This window comes from Pezoporus occidentalis, unplaced genomic scaffold, assembly GCF_034315485.1.
Source record: "Pezoporus occidentalis ecotype Australia unplaced genomic scaffold, CSIRO_AGI_Poc_V1 ctg2, whole genome shotgun sequence".
Lineage (NCBI taxonomy): Eukaryota > Metazoa > Chordata > Aves > Psittaciformes > Psittacidae > Pezoporus > Pezoporus occidentalis.
The window spans coordinates 16,825,706-16,839,190 of NW_026913855.1; the positions used below are offsets into that span (position 1 = coordinate 16,825,706).

At 40.5% G+C, this 13,485-nt stretch overlaps 1 long non-coding RNA gene across 1 annotated transcript in view; it reads right to left on the reverse strand.

Annotated features, from left to right (window-relative positions):
- LOC134163289 (uncharacterized) overlaps positions 1-13,485 on the reverse strand; it is a 160,343-nt gene that overhangs the window by 33,388 nt on the left and 113,470 nt on the right. Inside the window, exon 12 of the long non-coding RNA XR_009964677.1 lies at positions 6,483-6,575. This is a non-coding gene — a long non-coding RNA (uncharacterized LOC134163289). The remainder of the gene's footprint in view (positions 1-6,482; positions 6,576-13,485) is intronic.

Genomic DNA, 13,485 nt, shown 5'->3' on the forward strand with positions numbered 1-13,485 from the left:
AAGAGCCAGGAAGATGACAGAGTAACTGTTCTCCAAGCAGTACACTGCTTCTGCTTCTAACAGAAAAAATACAGATTGTGCAAACAGTTTGCTGGTTTTGCTTTAAATTAAGGCACTTCCATTCTCAGAGAGACTTTCAGTCTGGATGTTGAGGCAATGTTTGGTTTGTTTCTTATTTAAAAGTGCTCATGCATTCCCAGTCATGGCAGAGACTCTGAGCTCAGCATTACTTAGGTGTCCACCTGGGGTGTGTATGTGTCCTAGTTTTGAGCTATTTCAACTTCTGCTTCATATTCTAGTGCTTTCTGGTAAGTAGAGTTTATGTCAGAATAATTGGCCTGAGGATTTTTCTTTCCAGTCCAGTACATTTCTGAGGTACAGCTACATGAGAGATAATGGAAATGCCTCTAGAGTATGTCTGACAAGGGAAATACCAAGTAGTGAACACAAAATGGGGACCTTGTCAAAGAGTGTGCAAGTGAATCAGCCCAATCAGTCACTGTAGGTGACGTATCTGAACAAATTGAAGCTGACACAATGGTCAATTTGACTGGGGTAAGTATAATTTTGGATTAGGGTGAACACCTTTAATCAGTCAATTGTAGCAGTCTTATACCTGTAATTGAAAGAGCACAGCACTGCTTTAATCCAGATGTCAGTCAAACCCATTCACCCTCTTCTCATTACTGATCCATTTGCACTCTTCTGCATTTATTTATTACTCCTATTTATTTCCTCTTTTAAACAAAATTTTTTCTCCACTTTAAAAAAATCTCAGTCTAATACGGACAGCCTTCAGAATAACACTTGGATTCACCTGATTTTCAAGCAGATGGTGTTCAAGGCACAGGAAACAACAAAACAGAGTATCACCATGTGTTTAATTTTAGCTTTCACTCCCCGAATTGCTGTTTCAACCATAAACACTATCTTATTTTTAGTCTTCTTGTATGCCTGAAGAGTGTCAGCCTTGCCACTCCAGAATTGCAGTCATGCCTCTGTACTGTAAGTCAGAATGGGGTAATGTCTGCCCGGGAGCACCATTCCCAAAAGATGGTTGAGTTTCCATCTCAGCTTACTTGTCCATCCTGCCCCAGTCTGGAACAAGTAAGTGAATCTTTTCCATAGGCATCTTACCCACAGAGTGGTCTGTAAAATTACAGACCAAGGATACCGGCTCATGAGATGCAAGAATCTTTTAACAGCTTTGGGAGAAGAATTACTTCATCCCTGCCCACTTGCAGGCAGATGGCTCTATGATTTATCAAGAGTCCATATGCTGCTCACAATCTCCTGAGACTTCTACCCCAACATCACCTCTCCCAATGTTTAGATTAAAGCAATGTGAAACGGAGAATAAAATTAGCCTGACCTTGCAATAAACAACAGATAGAATAATGACTTGCTGTGTCAGAGACCCTCCACTTCTATGTAGTACTCACCGTGAGAGTTTCCTTATCTTTGTTCATGCTGCAAGTGATCCCTGCCTCTCACTAACATCCTGCTCTGAATACTGAACCTGACCTTCTCCACAGCATTTTGAATTCTAGCCTCTTTAATTTATGGTCATCACAGATACCGTTGTTCTAAATGTTTTCTGAGCCCCTTCCTTTGCAGGTCTAGAGGCAAAAGGAGAGAGAAACCCCTTGTTATTCTTAGCAGCAATCTTATCTTTGGGAGGCAGGCCACAGGGAAACACTGAAGAGAGGAGAAGGTTCCCATCCCCTGGTAGGAGAAAATGCAGCAAAGGATTAAAGCAACTAAGAAAACTCATTTCTTCAGCATGTGAGGTTGAAATAAACAGTCAAAGAAGCATCCCACCTTCCAGAGCTTCCGAAGAATAAATCATGCAAACTGTGAGTTATCCATCCTCTATCATTATTCTCTGCCTGTCAGATCCTTGTAGGGGGTGTCAGTTCCATCCTTCTTGTGTTACTGTAGTTGCCATGCCCTCTTCTCAGTAGCTCCTATCAGTTATAATGAAACACTTGGGCTCACAAAATACTGGGGGGCTCACAAAATACTGGGAACTAAAGGGACAACAACAAAATTGTTTAAACTTTCCCCCCACACCAATAAACAGAATAAAAGGAAAACCAAAAACAAAGAGTGAGAGAATTTTACAGTCTGTAGATGATTTCTGCTTCTGGGATTGCATATGTCATTAAGATTTATAAGTCAGTTCAGAGCTTAAATAGCAGATCTTTTCTCATTATTTATCTTCCTAGCTAAGTCACAAGATTACTTTTTAAGGAAATATGTGTAACACATCCAATGAAAATAAACCAGGTCCTAAGATCAGCCATTCTAACCAGCTCGTAAAGAAGAGGAGTTTCGTATGAAATGAAATGACAGGTTGAAATGTGCTCGCTAGGGTCTGATCCTGAAAATTTCAAGTAACAGAACTGAGTTATACTCTTATCTGGTTGTCCTCTGACTATAGTTATGAACATTTGAAGCATTTCTTGTATGAACAATCAACTGGCTAGGAGGTTTCAGCTTCTGCACCCCATCACAAGACCTGGGGTTTTGAGCTTTAATTAAAAGAGTACTTTAACCAAAGTAGTACTCTGAATAACATCACTGCTGTTGCATCCCTTTGTGTGTAAATCTGTGGCCACTTTTTTGCAGTGGCTACTGTTTGCAGTGTTTTTGCAGGCTGTTTTGCAACTTGCTGTTTAAAGGCTATTTGCACATGCAAATGTGGTGATGGAAACGCAAACTAAACAAAATATCCCAATTCTGAACTTTGTTCCTGTGTTCTTTACACCAGAAACACCTGCTGATTCAGAACGACAGAATATTCTTTCCATCCTCTAACACAACTCGAAACACATAAATTGTACACATTTATAACCTCCACAACTTTCATATATATTGGTTAGTTTCTCTTGTCAGTCTAATGGGGCTGAACAGGGATCTCACATATTCCCAAGCCAGCTGGGTCTGGGTCTGATCTAGGAAGTGTTTCTAACTCTTGGACCACAGGATGGTTTGTATGTGAAACTCTCTGGCTGCAATTCCCTGAGTGCAGGCCTTGGCAATTCTGCTCCAGGCCTTACAAGCACTGATGAGACTATTCATGTCCTAACAACCTACTCAAAACCGCACACCTTGAGGGTGTTAGATTCATTTTAGAATCAAAAATAATTAAGAGAAAAGGTAACAGATTTGCACAGCGACCTCACTCTCAAACTACACATGTATTACAGCTCAAGTAAAGCACCAAAAGCCTTCTTAATCACCTGCACTATCAACATTTTCTTGAAGTCTACTGTATCTCCTTGCCTCTGCAGATATTGAAGCATGGAGAGAAAGAAACCTTGACCTTTGTCCTCAAATCTCAGTTTCTTATTTCAGCCGTCCTGCTTCTTGGCATGTTCAGGCAACTGAAGTCCAAACCCCATTGCAGATGAATTGGAACAACCAGCTCCCCTCTGGAGCAAAACTCTTGCTCTGAGAAGTACCACTGCTGACCCCAGGTGGAGACTTCTGTTTCATAAATAACTATAGACCTGTCAGTCTGACTTGGTGCCAGGGAATGTCATGGAGCAGATCATCTTGAGTGCCTTCATATGGCACCTATAGGACAACCGGGTGACCAGAACTAGTCAGCATGGGTTGATGAAATGCAGGCCCTGCTTCACTAACCTGATCTCCTTCTCTGACAAGGCTATGTGCTTAGTGGATGAGGGAAAGGCTATGGATGTTGTCTATTGACCTGTTTCAGCTGGAAGAGTTAGTTTTCCTAGAGGCTGGTACAGTGCTGTGTTTTGGTTTTAGTTTAAGGATAATATGGATCTGTTGGAGCAAATCCAGAGGAGGGCCACAAAGATAATCAGAGAGATGAAGCACCTCTTCTGTGAAGACAGGCTGACAGAGTTGGGTTTGTTCAGTGTGGAGAAGAGGAGGTTCTGGGGAGACCTTAGAGCAGATTCCATTACTTAAAGGGGCCTACAAGAAATCTTGAGAGGGACTTTTTACAAGGGCATGCACTGACAGGACAAGGGGAAATGGCTTTAAACTGAAAGAGGGGAAATTTAGAATAGTTATTAGGAAGAAATTCTTTTAGCATTTTAGGATTCCTTCCCTCTTTGGTTTCCCAAAAGAAATGTACTGTACGAATGTTCAGCTGAGCTCCAGTCCAGTATTTTTCTGTATTAGACAAAAATGTTGTTTTCATTACAAATCTTTAATCCTTTAAAAAATAAATAATAAAAAAAATTATCCCTGCAACTGAAACTGTTTCTCATAAAGTCCACATTGCATAAACAGTTGCCCAAGGTCCTGGGAACAACAGCCAGTCCGCACATGGACTACATCACAAAAGCAACAGCTCACAGTGGTCAGCCCAGGGCAGAACAAGGACATGCTCACTTTAAGGGACAGATGGTAACTATTTAGCTAAACATTCTTCCACTAAGGCTGTTTTAACGCCCAGATCATTTTTATCAGCTTCTTATCACATTTGGGAGCCCAGCATGCTTCTGATGGAGGCTGTGTAAGTGCTTCCCAGAGAGTGCTGTAGTTTAAAGGTTCAAGGCAACATATCAGCATGAAGAGGAGGTGTGTGGATATGGAGGGGGGGGAATAAAAACAACTCCATGCTATGTTTGCTGATTTTGAAATGTTCTTGGATGAATTTCCAGGTAGAATATAGATACAAGTATGTGGGAGGCCTCCTTCATCCATAGTCAGTTCTGCTGTATGTTCAGGGCCAGACTGTGAGCCTTTAACTCTGTGTCTGTGCACGGTTTTGTGGGTTAACATGAATGAGGTCTGCCAGTGCTCTGAACAACTCAGAGATGTCTCACTTGCATCTGTAGCATGGTATTAAGCCCAAGCTATCCTGGCTCACATCTGACTGCAAAATTCAGTGTAGACATGCAACTTAGCCTGGCATTCACTCCTAGGAACGGTTCCCATCTGAGATACTTCTGTTGTGAGGACAAGGTGTTACTCATCCTCACTACGCATATCACAGGGTGCCTTACTGTTAGACTGTCAGGCAGAGCTGTCATCTGAAACCTCCAGTGCAGTGAGGCGATACAGCCCTGTGTCAGTCCTCTTGAACTGTGAAAGTACCACATGCGATACTAGTAGCATGACATCTGCACAGTGCTGCATGCACCAAAGCACCTCGATGTAAAGAACGGGAGGGTGTTCAGAGAGAGCAGGGAGAACGGGAGGCTGTTCAGAGAGAGAAGAGAGGAAAGTGTAGGACACCTATGAAACGCAAAGAAAAGTATTTCTCTCTCTTTTTCTTTCTTCACCGGGGAACTGGCTCACACAGTACTATAATAACAAGCACTGGCAGGCTGCCCAGCATCACTGTACTCTGGTTGTAAGTGAACTATGAGGCTAAAACAATCTTCTGGGAAAAGTTCACACCAAATGTATTGTATGTTATGTTTTCCCCTCACTGGCTTTTTTTTTCTTCTCCAAACCAATCTATTATACTCCTGCCCTGTTGCATTACGGATTTCTTTAAGATCCCCAGGAGCTGCCCTTTTAAAAAACAAATATTGAGTAATCAAACAGATCTGTTTTTTAAAGTAACGGAGATAGGTAAACTAGTAATTCTCCTCTCAAAATAAAACCAGATCATGGCTCATTAAATAGTGAGGTTTTCTGTCCTTGGAAATCTGTTTGCCTGTTTTTTTTCCTCAGATAAAATCAAGAAGTTAAGTGAGAGAACGAAATGCATTATTAAAACACTGTCATTATCTGTACGATGTACATCTTCCATGGTGGAAGCCAAGCAGAGCAGACTTTACAATAGTAATTCAGTGAAAGGAAAAATGTCCCAAAAAGCATGTTCTGTATTTGACCTGAAACTTTCAAAACAAGTCTGATGTGGTTTTTACCTGATAGCCCTGGTCACCTCAAAGTTGCCAACTGTAAATCTCACTGTAAATTTAATAGGTACATAAAGATTTTATTAGAAGTACATGAAACTCCAGCACTTGAAGAGTCACTTGTTCTTTGCTGAAGGCAATAATAAGATGCTTTCATTTATTTTTTACTATTTCTCAATGTGGCTTTTACAGAGTCGCAAAAAGACAAATTTTCTAAGTTCACAAAAACGATGAAACTATGAACACATTGGACATAATTTATCTGACAAATCGGACCACAGACAGTCAGTTGGAAACTGGGTAACAAAAGTAGTCCCATCTATACATAACCAGCCCAAATATGTATTCCCCATTGCCCTGCAAATACAGACACTGTGAATTTATAATTCACTGTTGTTTTTACTAATGTATTCTATTGTATTAGTCCTTGGAGGCCTTTGCTGAGCTCCATATTGCATTGTGTGAAGGGCTGTACCTATTCTATGCATAGGAAGTTTCTGCCTCAAAAGGCTTAGGAGGTTAACTTAAGGTTGTTTTGCAAATGTGATGGCACTGTACAGAAAGCAAACTCACAGCAGACATGAAATAGTTAATTCAGTTTTAATTTGCAGGGGTATTGAGTACCTGTAATTCCTGGAGAGTTCAGTAGGAGTTTTGGATGTTCTGCACTTTTGAAAGCCAGACTGAAGTTCCTTGCTATGCTTCTGACAAAAGGTCCTTAGAAATTAGAGACAGAAAAGACTTATTAGGTTATCAAGCAAAATTTGTCCCAGAAGAAACCCCATTGAAGTCAATGGAATTTCACTGGGGATGGATTTACCATAGAAAGATTGCTCCCTCTAGTATATTTAGAAGTGCTTTTTCCTATGCAGTTTAAATTAGTTCTACATTAGTCAAGGTACTGCACCATTCTTCCAGTTGGCTCCCCTTGCAGAGAACTGTCTCTAGCTATCCTTTTTCGACATTTCCCCTCCCCCATCCCTTGTTGCCGCCTTCTCACCCTCATTATTTTATGTCTAATTTGGCTAATGGATTTCTCAAGACAGAGCAGCCTTTCATGTTTGAGAAGGACCTACCCTGTACTGAGGTTAAAAGAAAAAACAAAACCCACAAAACAAAACAAGATCAGGAACAGAGAACAAATTCTTCTACCGAGAAAAGCAAAGTTGTATATGAAGCTTTAAGTTTTTTATCACTCCACCAATCCATATATAGCTAGACCACAGTTTTTCACTGCATATTCTGCATTAAAATTGACATGGGTGCTTTAGTATTGACATTCTAGTTTCATCACTGACTAGATTTTTAGAGCATTGTTAGAGCAAGTGGCTTCACTTTTCAAACATCTGTTTCACCCCTATCGCAATAGCCATAGTCATGCACATGTAAAGAATTTCTCAAGCTGCTTCACAGAAATCAGGAAAGCATTTTAAGTTCTGTAGTGGAAAAGCACAGTAACATAAGGCCATCAGTACTCTCATTTTATTTTTATTTTTTTATTTTTTTATTATTTCTAACACAAACATTCATCTTTTCTGTGATGAAAATCCTAACAAGATTATAGGGAATTTCTAGTCTCTGTATGCTTTCAGTCATATAATTACAACTAAAACAACTGTCTTGAGGACAACTACAGGAACTGTGGGTTCAGTGCTGCCTTCTGCCAAAGGAAAAATGTCCACAATTAAGAAACAAACTCTAAAACCACATTGGACAAGTTACTAAATCCCATCTACGTAAAGACGTGTGTGTTCACTTCTGAGTCACTGTATCATTTGACCATGCAAGAAGCAAGACAGTTTGCTTGAAGAATGTCAGGAAGACTAGAACATAATTAAAAAATAGCAATGTTTTCATTTTTCTTAATACTCTTCTAAAACAGGCACACACTCAGTTTAAAATTAACCACAGAGCTTAATTAAGTTTCTTCTGATCATGCCGTAAGGGTTCCATGTTGTCTTCTTGTGGTCATTTCATCAGTCAGGGCTTTTCATGTAAGAATGCGCTGCATGCATGTCACAGCATGGGATCTCATCACAGACACCTGCTCTCAGCCTGTGAACACAGATTTTGAGCCCCCTCCCTGCAAAAACGGTGACAGAAGGGCATATTATTTAATTACTCATCCATGCTATACAAGACAGGGTCTACATCTCCACTTGTTTCATATGGCTTGTGCTATTTTTGGGGGGTGATCAAATAGTTGTTGAAAAAGGAGAAAGCTTCACCATAGACTTCTCATTGCTATTTGATAAAAGCAATATATGAAAATATAGTGAAGAGGAGAACAGTTTGTGCAGGAACTGAAGAAAATCTAGGTAGGGTAAATATAGCTATAAAATTATTTGTGATTTCTTTAGCTTTCATTGTGAAGATAGGTGAGCTAGTCTGTAATGTGTAACTTCACTCTCCTTGATTACAAGACCAGGAATCCAGCAATAATTAACTGACAGCCACCTCTAATGTACTGAAGAAGGTGAAACCAACTTAAAACCTTCATCTAAGTTAGATCTGAAGTAGTGGTTATGTTTTCCTCCAGTGCTAGAAGAGGGGAAAATACAAGAAGATGATGAAAGTATAAACTTTCAGCTCTGCTTAAAAATGCATTTATTAAATTACTTCTGTCAAAGTCATTCACGAATTCCTACAAAATCCTATTGTGGACCAAAGCAAAGCACAGCTAAATGAAACTTTATATATTGTATCCGGTAAGCAATCACCGTACTTGCATTCTCACTGCCCTCAGCAGCACCTGCATTCTTTGATCACAGTCCTTTTATGTGTTACACTGTATACAAAAGACCAAGCCAGCAATTAGCCATTCTAGCACTGAGTCCTGAAATCTCTGCAAATGCTTCAGCCCCTTAATGAATTCCTAAATAGAAGGAAGTTGCAAACAAAGTTCAGCTTGTGTATTTTATGCCAGGTTCCCACAGCACTGTAGGTTCTTAGAGCTTAATTAATGACACTTGCATCCTGTGTGCCTTCCAGAGTTTTAGTGGAAATTTTACTGGTCACTTCAATCTCTGACATCTTTTGGACCAATTGTCCTCACAATGTTGGGCAATGTCCCTGGTCTTTGGAAGGGAAAGACAGGCTTTGCTGCTAATCATGACTCATCTGCATCAATGGGGTGGATAAAAATGGGGGGAACAAAACATGCATTATTTAAAGTAAACTACTCATCAGAAATCCTATGCATTGTATAGGAACCAAAATGGGTGATGAAAATGAAAACCACAGCCTAATATACCAGCATTTGGGAACTCTGCCAATGCCCCTAATTAAAATTTTGTACTAATCTCTTCAGGGAATCCAAGAAATTCTTTCAGAAAATGGAACATTCTTCTGTGCACATCCAACTACTTATTCTGTAAGAGGGAATATAAAGGAGATTGTATGTGATCAGACAGAGGTCATTGGAGTGGAAAGGACAGTGTGAAAGCTACAGGAAATGAGCCATCTATGAATGAAAATACTGGAATTCCTTCTTGAACCCTGACTCACATAATGTATGATTTTTCTGGTCCTGGTCTAAGGATCATTACATCAGTGGAAAGACTTCATTAATTTTAGTGGGGTTTTAATCAGTTCCAAAACAGGAGAATGAAAAATAGGTATTTAAAATTACAAGGTATGCCAACATGTTCTTTCCCTTCTTTTCGTTTTGTCTTACCATTGTTAGAAAGCTTGGTGAGAGTGGGTTGAGATGAGTGAGAAGGGTAGGGGCTGGACTACAGAGGGTCTAAGACAGCACCTCTGACACCAGCTTATAGGTAATAAACAACACATTCAGTGCTGTTAGAGATGCAATTAGAGATGAAAGGAAGGAAAGAGTTGGTAATTGGCTGGTAACTGGAGAGGGAAGGGATGCTGATAGAGAAGTATTTCTAAGAAGGGAAAGACCAAAACTGCTTTATTGTTAAAAAAGAGCCACAGTGAAATTTTAAGAAGAAAAATAGGGTCATACACAGGTGTGAAGGAGAGGTGAATAATGTAGCTAGAGCAAGTGTACAAGGCTAGGTTAGAATCTCATTCATCTGGACAAAAAAAAAGAGACAAGGTAGGTAGGAGGCATAAGGAAAGCCACAGAGAGCAGGGAAACTGCATCATACTTTATCAGTTTTCTCTTTGAAGAAAACAGCAGGGTCCTATAAAGAAAAATACATGGAGGCAGTAGGAGAGAACTACCAAAGATGAATCTAGGCTAGCTCTGCAAGGAGTAAATCTTCTGCATAGATATGCATCTGAGGCTCATAAGTCAAGCAACCCTATCCTGAGCTCGAGTTATTCAAATCTAAGGCTTTTTTTTTGGCCAATGTGGAACAACGGGGTTTAATCATTGATTGTCTTCCGCTTTGCATAGACCATGGCGCTCATGCAGACAGGCTGAACGTACCAAAAGGGAAATGGAGGCACAAGAATATATGGCATCCACCTTTTGCATGTCTGTTTCTTACTACATGCAAATCAACACAGTGGGGACTCGGTTCCCTCAGCTAATTCTCCCAGGTGAGTGAGATCTGGAGTGAACCCAGACAGGACTTTAGCTTGATCCACTTGTCATTTGTAGAGTTTCCTTTCTTCTTCTGGACTTAAAAGCAACCAAAACTTCCTCTCTGCTACCTTTTTCTAAAAGATCTTTCTATGACTAAGGCAATTATGTGTTAATATTACATGTAATTCTCTGATGTCAGACAAGATAACAGAGATAATCCTCATAAAAGATTTATGACATTGTACATTACAGCTTCCATTTGTATGTTGTATGCATTGCCTTCAAGAGGCCTTGAGAGATGCTTTAAGATCTCTCTATTCAGATTATGAGATATGCGCATTCAGCACTTCCTTATTATAGGTCTAGAAGTACCAACAACCCAACTAGGTGATTTGCTGTTCAGATCCTGCTGTTCTCTGAATCCACACAAAGGTGAAATGCTATTGTCGGTCAGTGGGATCCTTAGGATATAACAAGGTTTAAACCATTTTCCTTGTATTTCTTCATGTGTCATTTCACTATAAAGTGATCACTTAGCAGACAGAAATATGCATTCTAGAAAGAAGTCATCTTTGTTTCAACCACAGTTTGTCTATGCCAGAAAGGCACTTGCTAAATGTGCTTTTCTTTTTTTTCGGTATCTAAACTTCTGGTTTGACACATCCATCTTAACACTGTGTTTTACTTGTTGCTCAGGGACCTACCTAGATCTTACATACTTTTGTGGATCTGCCTGAAGATGCCCTCACTGGGCATCTCTTAGGAAAAAGCTGAATTGTTACAGCTGAACTGCTATTCTAGAACTCAGTTTCTCCATGCAAGTGAATATGGTGTTAATACTTCCAGGAGGTGATAATCACTAAGAAGATATTTAGTTGTGTTTCCTGCTGTGCAACGCACATTCTTCTGATGAGGGAACTGAATAATTTTGGGAAACATAGAGGACCTATGCTCAGCAACTTCACAGCGTGACTGCTCTGATACAAGGACATCTCTGCTTCAAAGCCTAAAAAACAATATAGCTGATCTCTGTGATACTGGATGGTGTGAAATGCTGTTCACACAACAGTATATCCTGCTTAGCATATGTGGGATATTCCTAGAAGGAACATGGCTGATAATAAATTCGGGTACCATTAACACAGATTTCATGTACAATGCTCTTTTGCCTAATTATTAGCGCATGTTTCTTGAATCTTGCAGTGATAATTTTTTAATTTCCTTTCTGGTGAGAGCGCATAGCAGTAGAGTGTGGGAATTTACGTTTTCTCTCAAGTGGTAGGTTAACCTCTATAGCAATAACCTGCGCTTTCAGCTTCACCCACACTGGCATTTTGCCTGCTGCAGTTTTGCTCCTGAATGGATCAGCAATGTTCAACCAACAACAGGCATTTCCAGTGTGGAACAATGAAGTCTAGGCACCTAGTGATTTTAACTACTTGGAAAGAAGGGTAGAGTATGTAGCACAATTCTGCTACATACAAGCATGCAACATCTATAATGGAAATACACCTTCATGAAGCTTGTGTCTGCATGATTTAGGATGTCACAGATCTCAGCTGTTTGTTGTCTTTCTGACACCCCTGGCTGTGTTGAAATCACCACTGTGACAGCCAAGATGAAGTAGCTGACCGTGTGAGCACTCCTCGTCCTTTCCAACATACAGCAGAACTACTTAGCTTAAATCACCACTGACGGGAACTAACTTCTTAAACAGGTTTGAACTTGATCCTTGTTGAGCACATCTGACTGTGGCCCAGATTGCCTAGTTCAGCTCAAAGCCAGCACATGTACCCTATTATCAGCAGCAGCAGCTCTACATCACTCAGCAGCTGGCAGACAGACCCTTGGGGACTTTTCTAGCTAAGGCTAATGCAGCCCTATGGCTGCTTCAATATATTCTTCACGCACAAAACAGGACATATCTCTTTGCAAATGTTGTTATTGCACAATGGGTGTCATTGATAGCAGGAAAGAGACAATGCTTGGGAGCTGGACATGTTGTTCAAACATCATTCCAGTCTTTTTATATACTCTGTTTAAGGCCTTTACCTAGAAATGCCATCATGCCGTTGCTGGCTACTTTGAGTGCACAGAGAATATCTGAAATCCCTTTTTACCCTACTTTAAAGGGTGACTCAAACTGCATTGCAGTGCCTGAATTTCTAGAGTTTGTGACATTCTTTTAATGTAGATTCTGGCTTATCTACATCCAAATACATACAGATCTTACACAAACAGGTACATCCATAGTACTCACCTTTTCAAGCACTACATACATTTTCACTATTAGCCCATTCAGTTTCTCCACTACATTTCCAGGTCATAACCCCAGTGTTGTCAGCAATACTTAGCCCTTGACTTCCTAGTAGTTTTTCTTCGGCAGTGGCAGACTGTTGCTGTTAGGCAACCAGGAAATCTAAAACAAAGGAAAACTCTTACAAAGAGAATGTGGGACAGGCAGAGGAGTGAGTGGTACTAACAGATGAACAGCCCAAGGGAAACAAATAAAGTGAGGTGGGGAATAAGGAAAGCAACATTTGGGAAGATTTGCTCCTAGTGCAGGCAGCAGCTGCCAATACTGCTACAGACTGTGTCAGATCAAGCAGGAGTTCACCTGTTGTGAAAGTACAGGACCAGCATGGGGCTAAAGCTCTTAGAATCCCATGTTCAAAACAATACACAACTAAGCACAAAGAGAGCATATGACTGGAGAGATTAATTTCCTAAACCTGGATGTCTCTTTTAGATGCCTAAGGTCTCTCCCACAAGACCCACGATGCACCTACCAGCCCTGTGCCAACATCTCAGATACCTCAGATCTCTATGTTTAGGCACTTGAATACTAACCACTTTGTTTTGGTTTAGGCTTTGACCCCCTGCTCCTCATACTCAAAGCAGGACAATGAATGGGGACTAACTCAAATCAACTTGAGGTAGAACACTTCTGTGATGATCCAGGTTGTATATGCAGCTCACCGATGGATCTAACCCAGGGTTGTGGGCAGCTCAGCTCTCTGCAAGTCAAAATGATGTGGCCACCTCTAACAGCTTACAGACACCCCTCTTGCTGTCATGTGTGTTGAATGCAAACAGCTGAGCACTGTCATTACCCACAATCACAGCTGT